Source organism: Triticum dicoccoides, chromosome 3B (genome assembly GCF_002162155.2).
Source record: "Triticum dicoccoides isolate Atlit2015 ecotype Zavitan chromosome 3B, WEW_v2.0, whole genome shotgun sequence".
Lineage (NCBI taxonomy): Eukaryota > Viridiplantae > Streptophyta > Magnoliopsida > Poales > Poaceae > Triticum > Triticum dicoccoides.
Genome location: NC_041385.1, coordinates 743,168,757 through 743,179,158, shown reverse-complemented (window position 1 = coordinate 743,179,158; position 10,402 = coordinate 743,168,757). Strand labels below are relative to the sequence as shown.

The 10,402-nt window shown below is 43.6% G+C and overlaps 1 pseudogene; it reads right to left on the bottom strand.

Annotated features, from left to right (window-relative positions):
• The window catches only part of LOC119279893, a 75,891-nt pseudogene that overhangs the window by 64,633 nt on the left and 856 nt on the right, over positions 1 to 10,402 (bottom strand).

Genomic DNA, 10,402 nt, shown 5'->3' with positions numbered 1-10,402 from the left:
GGGTTCTGATTCGGGCTAGGGTTGCGGTCGACACCGGGACTCTCGCCGCTGCTGCTCCCTTTTGAATCATCTTTGGGTGCGGTAGTGCGGTGCGGGACCAAAAGGACAGAAGTCAGAGAAATCATATGTGGCATCCGATGCGGGACGAAAAGGATAGAAGTCAGAGCAATCATATGTGGCATCATGAGACTGGAACTAAGTTCCTTTGTAGTTGAGGCTAGATCCAATTCATAGCATACCTTGGGGGATTTCTGGATATAAAATGGCACGTGGTGCGAAAACCGCATCATTTCCTCCGTTGGAATCCTCCTACTCTTTGTTGGGTCAGAAAGTGGCTTGAACACAGACAGAAAACCAGGAATTTTCACAAAAACTAAAAAGTGGTTGAACACAGACACAAAACCATGAATTTTCACAAAATCTAAAAAGTGGCCTGAACACAGACACAAAACCAGGAACTTTCACAAAAATTACTTAGATCTACCCATTGGGGCCAGCAAAAATTGCAAAGATATACCGAATGATACCAATTAATAGGGACCATAGAAGTTACAAAGATTGATCGGTAACTTCATTTACTGGCCGGATACAGCCAGATGGGCATCCGGTATCCATTAAGGAGCTAGGGGTTGAGGACGCCGGATGCAGCCAGATGGGCATCCAGTCGACTCGTTGGATGAGTCCTCCATGTACAGGTCGGCATCTCTCTCTCTCTAAAAAGTAAAAACATGTGGGACCATGAGACTCTCCCGCAGAAGCGTTTGGCGGTGAGTGCTACGTTAGCTCTGCTTGCTTGGCCATCCGTTGACAAGCGAGGTTGGAGCCTTGGAGATGTCGTGCATGCGTGCAGTGCATGAATGCATGCAGCTACAGGTTGAGGAGGCCAGCTGCATCCAGATCTGTAACGAGACTAAAACTTTATTGCATGTTTTATTTACAATGTAACCTATTATCAATCAAAATGCGGCCAGAGTAAGTTGCAAAACACCTAGGTGCCTACTGACATATGCCCGGAGTAACTAGAAACCTACGCAAAAGAACTGCCCCCGACGCAAATCAACATCACACAAGATTTTATCAGGCGCAACAATGGAAGATGCTTTACCTGAAAGCTCGTGAATCATGACGAGTTGATGATGACCAATTTGTCCATTTGAAAAACATGGCAGCAACAGCCTGTAGAAGGGATTACCCGCTAAGAGGACACCATACAGAAACAAGGTTACAACCAGCTCAGCAGGAGATAAACAACATCAGTATATACAGGTAAAACCTAATAAGGCAAGAGTAAACGTTGATTTCTTGTACACAACACTACATAAGTTCCATGCTGATCCATTTGCATATTTCTACTTCTCTATACTATATGTGCAATAATATAAAATGAGACTTCCATATATGGTATATTCAAGTCTCATCATACATAAGAAACATTATGCTTATGCCCTAATTTTCAGCATTAACTGGGTGTTATAACCTCAACTTTGAACATTAGTATGAATTCACACGCACATGTTAGCAAAATCAGAAACTTTCAATTTAACTTGAATTTGAATAAAAATTTGCTAACACAAAAGTATCATGATACATCAGATCATTTACAATGAAAAGTAAATGGTCATGACATGTAAATAATTGCACGCAAGACATTATACTGTAAATACTCGCCATATATGTATGCTGCTGAAACATCTATGCACATGTTACATTAAGCACTTTCAATGCAATTATTAGAAATACGCATTTTTACATACACTGTTGTAGGTGCCAAAATTCTACAAGGAATACCAATAGCCCAGTATATAAAACCCTAAACAAAAATACAATCGCCAAACCTGAGTTCTAGAGACCCAAGACATCTAAAAATACAAATACTAAAATATGTAAAAAAGAAAGTGTTGCACAGATACAAAGGAACCCTACATTTTCTATGTAGATGACTAGATTAATAAGCATAGACATGTGGTTGTATAGTAGAGGTACAAAGGAACCCTACATTTTCCATGGCGCATGTGTGATTGCCTGATATGCTTCATACCATGAAAACATAGGCAATCCTCATCTTTGGGGAACTATATGTTCTAACAATAAATAGGTTGAAAGTGGCTTTGTACCTTAATTATTTGACGCCACTGAATAATGCAGTCAGGATGGGACGAATGCTTGCAGGGAAGTGCAAACAAGGATTCACCTTTCTCAAATGCCCTATGAAAAATTACACATCTACCAACAATAATTACACGCATTAACAAAATAAGCATTGCTGTCGGTCCAAGGTCATTTAATCAAAACTCGAGTGCTCCCAACTTCCAGCTTCAAATACAAAAATTAAATCCATCCAAGAAAAGGAAACATAAATGACCATCTGCGCAGCATTTATGTGATCCTCAACATTCTCCTCTGCCCGCCCTACAAAAGCAAAAGCAAAACTGCACATCAGCAACCCACGTGAAATGTCAAATCTGGTGAAAAACAAAACATACTCACAATCGCTGATCCTACCGAGGGCCATAAGCCACGTGACAACCTTTACTCTACAGGGTCTAGCGCTAGCTCCACATCCTTCACCTCCTCATCCTAACTGAACCCCTCCTCTTCAAAGCCTCGGAGAGCTCGTTCTAGCCTTCATCCTCGCAGGTAGCCCTCACCCTCGGCCTTGAGATCATCATCCCCATCACCATGGACGCCACCCGGGTGCTCCTGGTGGTGAACGCGATGGTGGTGCTTCAGCTCCTGCTCATGCTCCGAGCTGCCATAATCGCTGCCCTCGCCACCTTCGTTCATCCGCAGCATCATGTACGCCCTCTCCTGCATCGATCCAAAAGGGATGTTATGTGTTGGTCGGACCCTCAAAAAAAATTAAAACTTTGGGATGTCAATCACGCACCTCGGAACCCTAGGGACGGGGACGGGACGGCCGGGGCAGCGAGATCTAGCCAACTTGCCTGCTACTGGAGGTCGGCGTGGACCTTGCCGAGGGCCGTGAACGGGTGCCACGTTGCGCCTCGGCAGCGGCCTTGGTCACAAGAGGCCCCCTCCGGAAGCGTCAGTCGGCGGGTTCTGATTCGGGCTAGGGTTGCAGTCGACGCCAGGACTCGCTGTTGCTGCTCCCTTTTGAATCCTCTTTGGGTGTGGTAGTGCGATGCGGGACGAAAAGGACAGAAGTCAGAGCAATCATATGTGGCATCCGATGCGAGACGAAAAGGACAGAAGTGACTGGAACTACTTGGAGAAGTTCCTTTGTAGTTGAGGCTGGATCCAATTCATAGCATACCTTGGGGGAGTTCTGGATATGAAATGGCACCCAGTGCGAAAACCGCATCATTTCCTCCATTGGAATCCTCCTGCTCTTTGCTGGGTCAGAAAGTGGCTAGAACACAGACACAAAACCAGGAATTTTCCAAAAAAACTAAAAAGTGGCCTGAACACAGACACAAAACCAGGAACTTTCACAAAAATTACTTAGGTCTACCCATTGGGGCCAGCAAAAATTGCAAAGATATACCGAATGATACCAATTAATAAGGACCATAGAAGTTACAAAGATCGATCGGTAACTTCATTTACTCGCCGGATACAGCCAGATGGGCGTCTGGTAGCCATTAAGGAGCTAGGGGTTGAGGACACCGGGTGCAGCCAGATGGGCGTCCGATAGACTCGTTTGATGGGTCCTCCACGTACTAGCCGGCATCTCTCTCTCTCTCTCTCTCTAAACAGTAAAAACATGCGGACCATGAGACTCTCCCGCGGAAGCGTTTGGCGGCGAGTGCTACGTTACCTCTGCTTGCTTGGCCATCCATTGACGGGCGAGGTTGGAGCCTTGGAGACGCCGTGCGTGCGTGCAGTGCATGAATGCATGCAGCTACAGGTTGAGGAGGCCAGCTACGTCCAGATCTGTAACGATACAAAAACTTTATTGCATGTTTTATTTACAAAGTAACCTATTATCAATCAAAATGCAGCCAAGAGTACGCTACAAAACACCTAGGTGCCTACTGAAATATGCCCGGAGTAACCAGAAACCTAAGCAGAAGAACTGCCCCCGAAGCAAATCAACATCACACAAGATTTTATCAGGCGCAACAACGGAAGATGCTTTACCTGAAAGCTCGTGAATCATGACGAGTTGATGACGACCAATTTGTCCATTTGAAAAACATGGCATCAACAGCCGGTAGAACACACAGGGGATTACCCGCTAAGAGGACACCATACAGAAACAAGGTTACAACCAGCTCAGCAGGAGATAAACAACATCAGTATATACAGGTAGAACCTCATAAGGCAGAAGTAAACGTTGATTTCTTGTACACAACACTACATAAGTTACATGCTCATCCATTTGCATATTTCTACATCTCTATACTATATGTGCAATAATATAAAATGGGACTTCCATATATGGTATATTCAAGTCTCATCAGACATCACAATCATTATGCCCTAATTTTCAGCATTAACTGGGTGATAGAACCTTAACTTTGAGCATTAGTATGAATTCACACACACATGTTAGCAAGATCAGAAGCTTTCAAAACTTGAATTTGAATAAAAATTTGCTAACACAAAAGTATCATGATACATCGGATCATTTACAGTGAAAAGTAAATGGTCATGAGATGTAAATAATTGCACACAAGACATCATACTGTAAATACTCACCAATATATGTATGCTGCTGAAACATCTATGGACATGTTACATTAAGCACTTTCAATGCATTTTTTAGAAATGCCCACTTTTACATACACTGTTGGAGGTGCCAAAATTCTACAAGGAATACCAATAGCCCAATATAAAAAACCCTAAACAAAAATACAGTCGCCAAACCTGAGTTCTAGAGACCCAAGACATCTAAAAATACAAATACTAAAATATGTAAAAAAAAAAAGTGGTGCACAGGTACAAAGGAACCCTACATTTTCTATTAAGGTGACTAGATTAATAAGCATAGACATGTGGTTGTATAGTAGAGGTACAAAGGAACCCTACATTTTCCATGGTGCAGGTGTGATTGCTTGATATGCTTTATATACCATGAAAACATAGGCAATCTCTAACAATAACTAGGTTGAAAGTGGCATTGTACCTTATTTATTTGACGCCACTGAATAATGTAGTCAGGATGGTATGAATGCTTGAAGGGAAGTGCAACCAAGGATTCACCTTTCTCAAATTCCCAGCGACAAATTACACATCTACCAAGAATAATTACACGTTAGCATGTCACTTTAAAATATATATTATTGTAAGGCTATGAAATTTAAAAGTATTTGAACGTACTGTTCTGGGTTGCCATCTTGCATATCTTTTGTGTTGTAAGTTACTGAAGCTAAGGAAGCAAGTCTATCAGCAGAGAGACCTCTACTTTCTGTACCAACCACTTCACCCAGTGCAACTAATTCCTGAAATCATGACTAGAAGTCTAGAACCATTAGCATCGCATCTTATAAGAGTACTCATCTGGATCAACCTTGCCATGAATCCTGTGTTTCTTCAGTAACATGCCGATTTGTAAATGTCAGGTGCTCTGTAAAATTTGGCTGGTTTCAATAAGTAAGCAAAAACACGATACCACAATTTAAACAAAAATAAAGTTCTCCATGCATAAATTAGACGAATTGGAGATGCATGCCACAATCCCCGGAGAAAACATGGCAGGAGGTAAGTGTTACCACTTATAGCATACTATCTACATCATAAGCTGCTTTTGGCTTTGATTGCTATATCAGAGAAAAATATAGCTCTACCAAGGAATTATGCCACTGCTTCGATCAAAATAAATCCCTACTACACTGTATGTCACACGCGTTAACAAAATAAACATTGCTATCGGTCCAAGGTCATTTAATTAAAACTTGAGTGCTCCCAACTTCCAACTTCAAATACAAAAATTAAATCCATCCAAGAAAAGGAAACATAAATCACTACCTGCACAGCGTTTATGTGATCCCCAACATGCTCCTCTGCCGCCCTACAAAGCAAAAGCAAAACTGCACATGAGCAACCCACACTAAATGTGAAATGAGCTAAAAAACAAAACATACTCACAATCGCTGATCCCAGCGAGGGCCATAAGCCATGTGACAACATGTACTCTGCAGGGTCTAGCGCTGGCTCCACGCCCTGCACCTCCTCATCCTAATCGAACCCCTCCTCTTCAAAGCCTCGCAGAGCTCGTCCTCGCCTTCATCCTCGCAGGTAGCCCTCACCCTCAGCCTTGAGATCATCGTCCCCATCACCATGGACGCCACCCGGGTGCTCCTTGTGGTGGAAGCGGTGGTGGTGCTCCAGCTCCTCCTCATGCTCGTGCTCGTCGTTCCCGGCCTCCGAGCTCCCATAATCGCTGCCCTCGCCGCCTCCGTTCATCCGCAGCATCATGTACGCCCTCTCCTACATCGATCCAAAAGGGATGTTATATATTGGTCGCAACCTAAAAAAAATTAAAACATCAGGATATCAGTCGCGCACCTCGGAACCCTAGGGACGGGGACAGGACGACCAGGGCCGCGAGATCTAGCCAACTTGGGTGCTGATTCGGGCTAGTGTTGCGGTCGGCGCCGGGCCTCTCGTCGCCACTGCTCCCTTTTGAATCCTGCTTGGGCGCGATAGTGCGGTGCGGGACGAAAGGGATCTGGTATATATAGTCCCTCCGTTTATAAATATAGGTGCCAGATCAGAGTTCTAGAAACCTAGTAAATCATTTCTTATCATCATCTGGTTTGATCAATAAGGCTAAATAGACGCATAGAATTTTCACAGGTGCAACAAAACTTTGATAAGGTAACATATTAAAAAGGTCTAACAAAGCCAAATGTCTCGAGTGGCAGTAAGACAAAATGATTTACCTGAAAGCTGAGCCAAGAGAAGTGTCCAGATCAATTTGTCCATTCCAAGAAACAACACACCAACATGCTTGGCTGCAACCATAAAGAAACCATGAAATATCATATTTAACTAGTCCAACAGGCATGTTCAGGGAGTTGAGTACATTTTTCTCCGCAAAAGAACACTTTAACCCAGGTATATTTCATTGTTCAAAAACCCAGCTATGTTTACCCTTAAACAAGGATGCTGCTACATAACACAACATGGGGAGTATACTACAGGTCACCAGCACAACCTAGGAACATATGGTACAGCACTAGACAAACCGTACCACCCAACTAACTCCAGGTTGAAACAAGTGAAAGAAGGAAAAACAGTGAAGAGGGAGCACAGAACAAGCGCATGTGGCATCATCAGACTACTTGAAGAAGTTCCTTTGGAGTTGAGCCTGGATCCAATTCATAGCATCCCTTGGGAGAATTGTGAGCTTCTTCACCAGTAAGGATATGAAACGGCACCTGGTGCGAAAACCGCGTCATTTCCTCCTCTGGAATCCTCCTGCCCTTTGCTGGGTCAGAAAGTGGCTTGAACACAGACACAAAGCCAGGGACTTTCTCAATGGGCATGACAGAAAGGCCTTCACTTGGGCTGTAGCTGTCAAGAACCTGCACCAAGTCATACTTGTACATTGTCTCATCAGGTACAAGTTCATCCCAGTCGGCAGACCAGTTCTGGTACAGGGCCCAGATATCACCTTTCCGTGGAAGAATTCTGATGATTCTTCTACCTGCACCTTTCTGACATGTGACAAGATGAGAGAATTTATTCAGCTCGTCAGCATCTTCAGATGCACCAGGCTTGTAATCGCCACAGGTCTTGGAAAATCCACATGAGAGCCAGTCTGAAGCCCCAAACTCGTCGGGATTATCCGCCTTGAGGAATGCAAATGTAACCTTAAAAGGGCGTCTGGAGTGCACTGTCTGGATCAAAGCATAGTAGCGAGGCATGCCATCTTCTTCATCATATGTGGCCCACACTTGATCCTTCTGGAAAGAGTTCCCAGAATGATCACCAAAGGCATAGAAATCTGCATCAGGGACAAGCATTTCATCGGGAGATGGCTCTTGTTCCCTGCGGCTTCTCCTGGTGTAAAAAAACCGTATTTCAGGTTTCTTCCACTCCCATGACCCCATTTCTTCTGAACCGGCATGCTTCCTCTTCTCTGCCCTCTTTCTTTCACTTGTCAGTTTCTTTCCATTATCTTCTTCTGGATGAACAGAACTACTTTGTTGTGTCCTCTTCATTTTCTTGGCATCAACTGATGTGCTGCATGTGGCCGCTTTGTTTGTTCTCTGACTAGTCTGCATCTTTCGTCCATTCTCCATATCAGCCTTCTTCCTGTTGAACTCCTCTAATTTGTCCCGAAGTTGGAGTTTCATTTTGTTAATTAGTAAGCTTCGCATATCCAACTTCTCCATCTCCTTGATGAAGCTACTCCCAGCAGATACATGACAATTAGAAGTCTCCTTGCGCCTCTTCGCTCCCGATGCCCGATCAGTGGAGCGAGCCTTCCTTTTGGCTTTGTTCTGTGAACTTGAGTCACCATCAAGGCCAGAGCTTGTTGACTGCGGCGCCACTTTCTTGTATCGCTTCTTTGCAGCTTCCTTTTCCTTCGTTGCTGCAGCTTTTCTAGGGATTGATGATCCGGAAGAGCCTGAAACAGTACCATGTGTCTGTTGCACTGAATGTGAAAAAGTGTGTGCACCAGCTGCAGATCCCTGAAAAGAGCACCGCTGCTGCATAGGATTATGATGATTCTGGCTACCACTAGCTCCTGTTCCTGCCATTCCCTCACCAGGACATGCTGTGCGACCCCTACTAGTATTAGTATCCATTGACTTTGGTTGGTAGGTGTGACTTGAAGTAGGCGGAGGAGGAACTTCTTCAGCCTTAAAAGGTTTATGGCACTCTGGACATATCATATATTGGTTCACGTATTGCCTTGGGTACTCAAAGTTCATGCGACAGGAAATGCAGACTGTCCAAAATGTGCTTAGCTTTGGCATATTTTGAGGAGGCACATTGGGAGGTGAGGCTGGACCAGTATTTTGCCTGCAGAAGCCATTCATACTTGGCATGGATGAACTGGAAGTGTTATCAACACTTACTTGGGAGTTATTCTGAAGGACTCGTAAAGAGCTCATATGCCTCCTCTGATCATGAAGTATTCTCCTGTTTTTGTCAGACAATACATTCCAAGCATCTGAGATGAGATTGAAAGCACTATCAGCACCAACGAAGCTGTTCTTGTCTGGATGAGTTTGTAAGGCCAGCTTCTTGTACTGCTTCCTGATAGTCTCCTCATCGGCCCAGGTTGATACTTCTAGGATGCCATACCAGTCATTCTCCCCTTCAAACTTTGTCATTGACCTTAGGTGGACATCCAAGGCTACAATCATCTGATCAAGGCCCTCAAGATCGAAAAGAGCCTTTGCTTTCAAGGCAAGCTTCCTTGCGCCCACAAAATCGTTCACCTTGTACTTCCTTTCAGCCATCTCCTTTGATCTGATCGCTTCATCTCTGTTGCACTCCATATCTGTAGAAAATATTGTGTCAGCCTTGTTTCATAAATCAATCATAACATTCAAGAAAGTACTGTGATAAGCTACCATCGTATCAAATTTTCAAATACTTCATTGAGGGAGTGCACAAAATGTTGGGTACAGTGCCTGTGCACTCGTCTCTATGGCGCCATATCCATATAACACATTTTATTGAAACAAAAGCAAAGAGAGATAACTCATGATTGCGAACAGCAGCATTCAAACAGAAGAAAACAAGGGCACTAGTAACACATCAAAATCCATGCATGAAGTGCTATGTTTAGTTTACAACCACGTCCTAATCAAAAGAATCGGACATGCTACTAGAGAACTGGATGCGGTTACTACATTCCAAGTAATAAGGTCATTGACGAATATGCGCTTCCACAATTCCACCATGTGCATTTGAATAAAAATAAACAATCAATCTGAAAGAAGCCGCATTTCGGACGATGGAGTGAGTTTATGGTTGACTGCTCACTATTTCAGGGGTTCATACTTGATCTGTACCTTTAAGTCCCTAGTCCAAATTAACTAGTTTCAACCATTACAGAAATCTAGACAGTAATCAATACGAAAGCGATGCTAAACAATAAAGAGCAGTATACTCTCCAATCAGCCTAGAGAGATTTTAGCTAGATACAAAAACTACAATAGCGAGGCAAAGTTGATCAAAATGTCTCCAGCAACTCACAGCATGCAAAAGGATTAGTGTTTGGCGTACACGCCATTGGGCAAGTTAATATCCAACAGCTGTTTTCCCAAAGTTGATACTTAATCTAGACCCTAGCAGCCCTAGTAGTCCAGTACTGCCAAATTATGAACTAAAGCTAAAAAATAAATAATCTTTCCCAAGCAATGTTAAACAGTAGATGAGCAGAACACTTTCCAATCATGGCAGAGAGATCCCACCCCAAAACAGCAAACTGCAGACCTAGACAAACTTGATCAAGCAAAGCATCCCCCCCCCC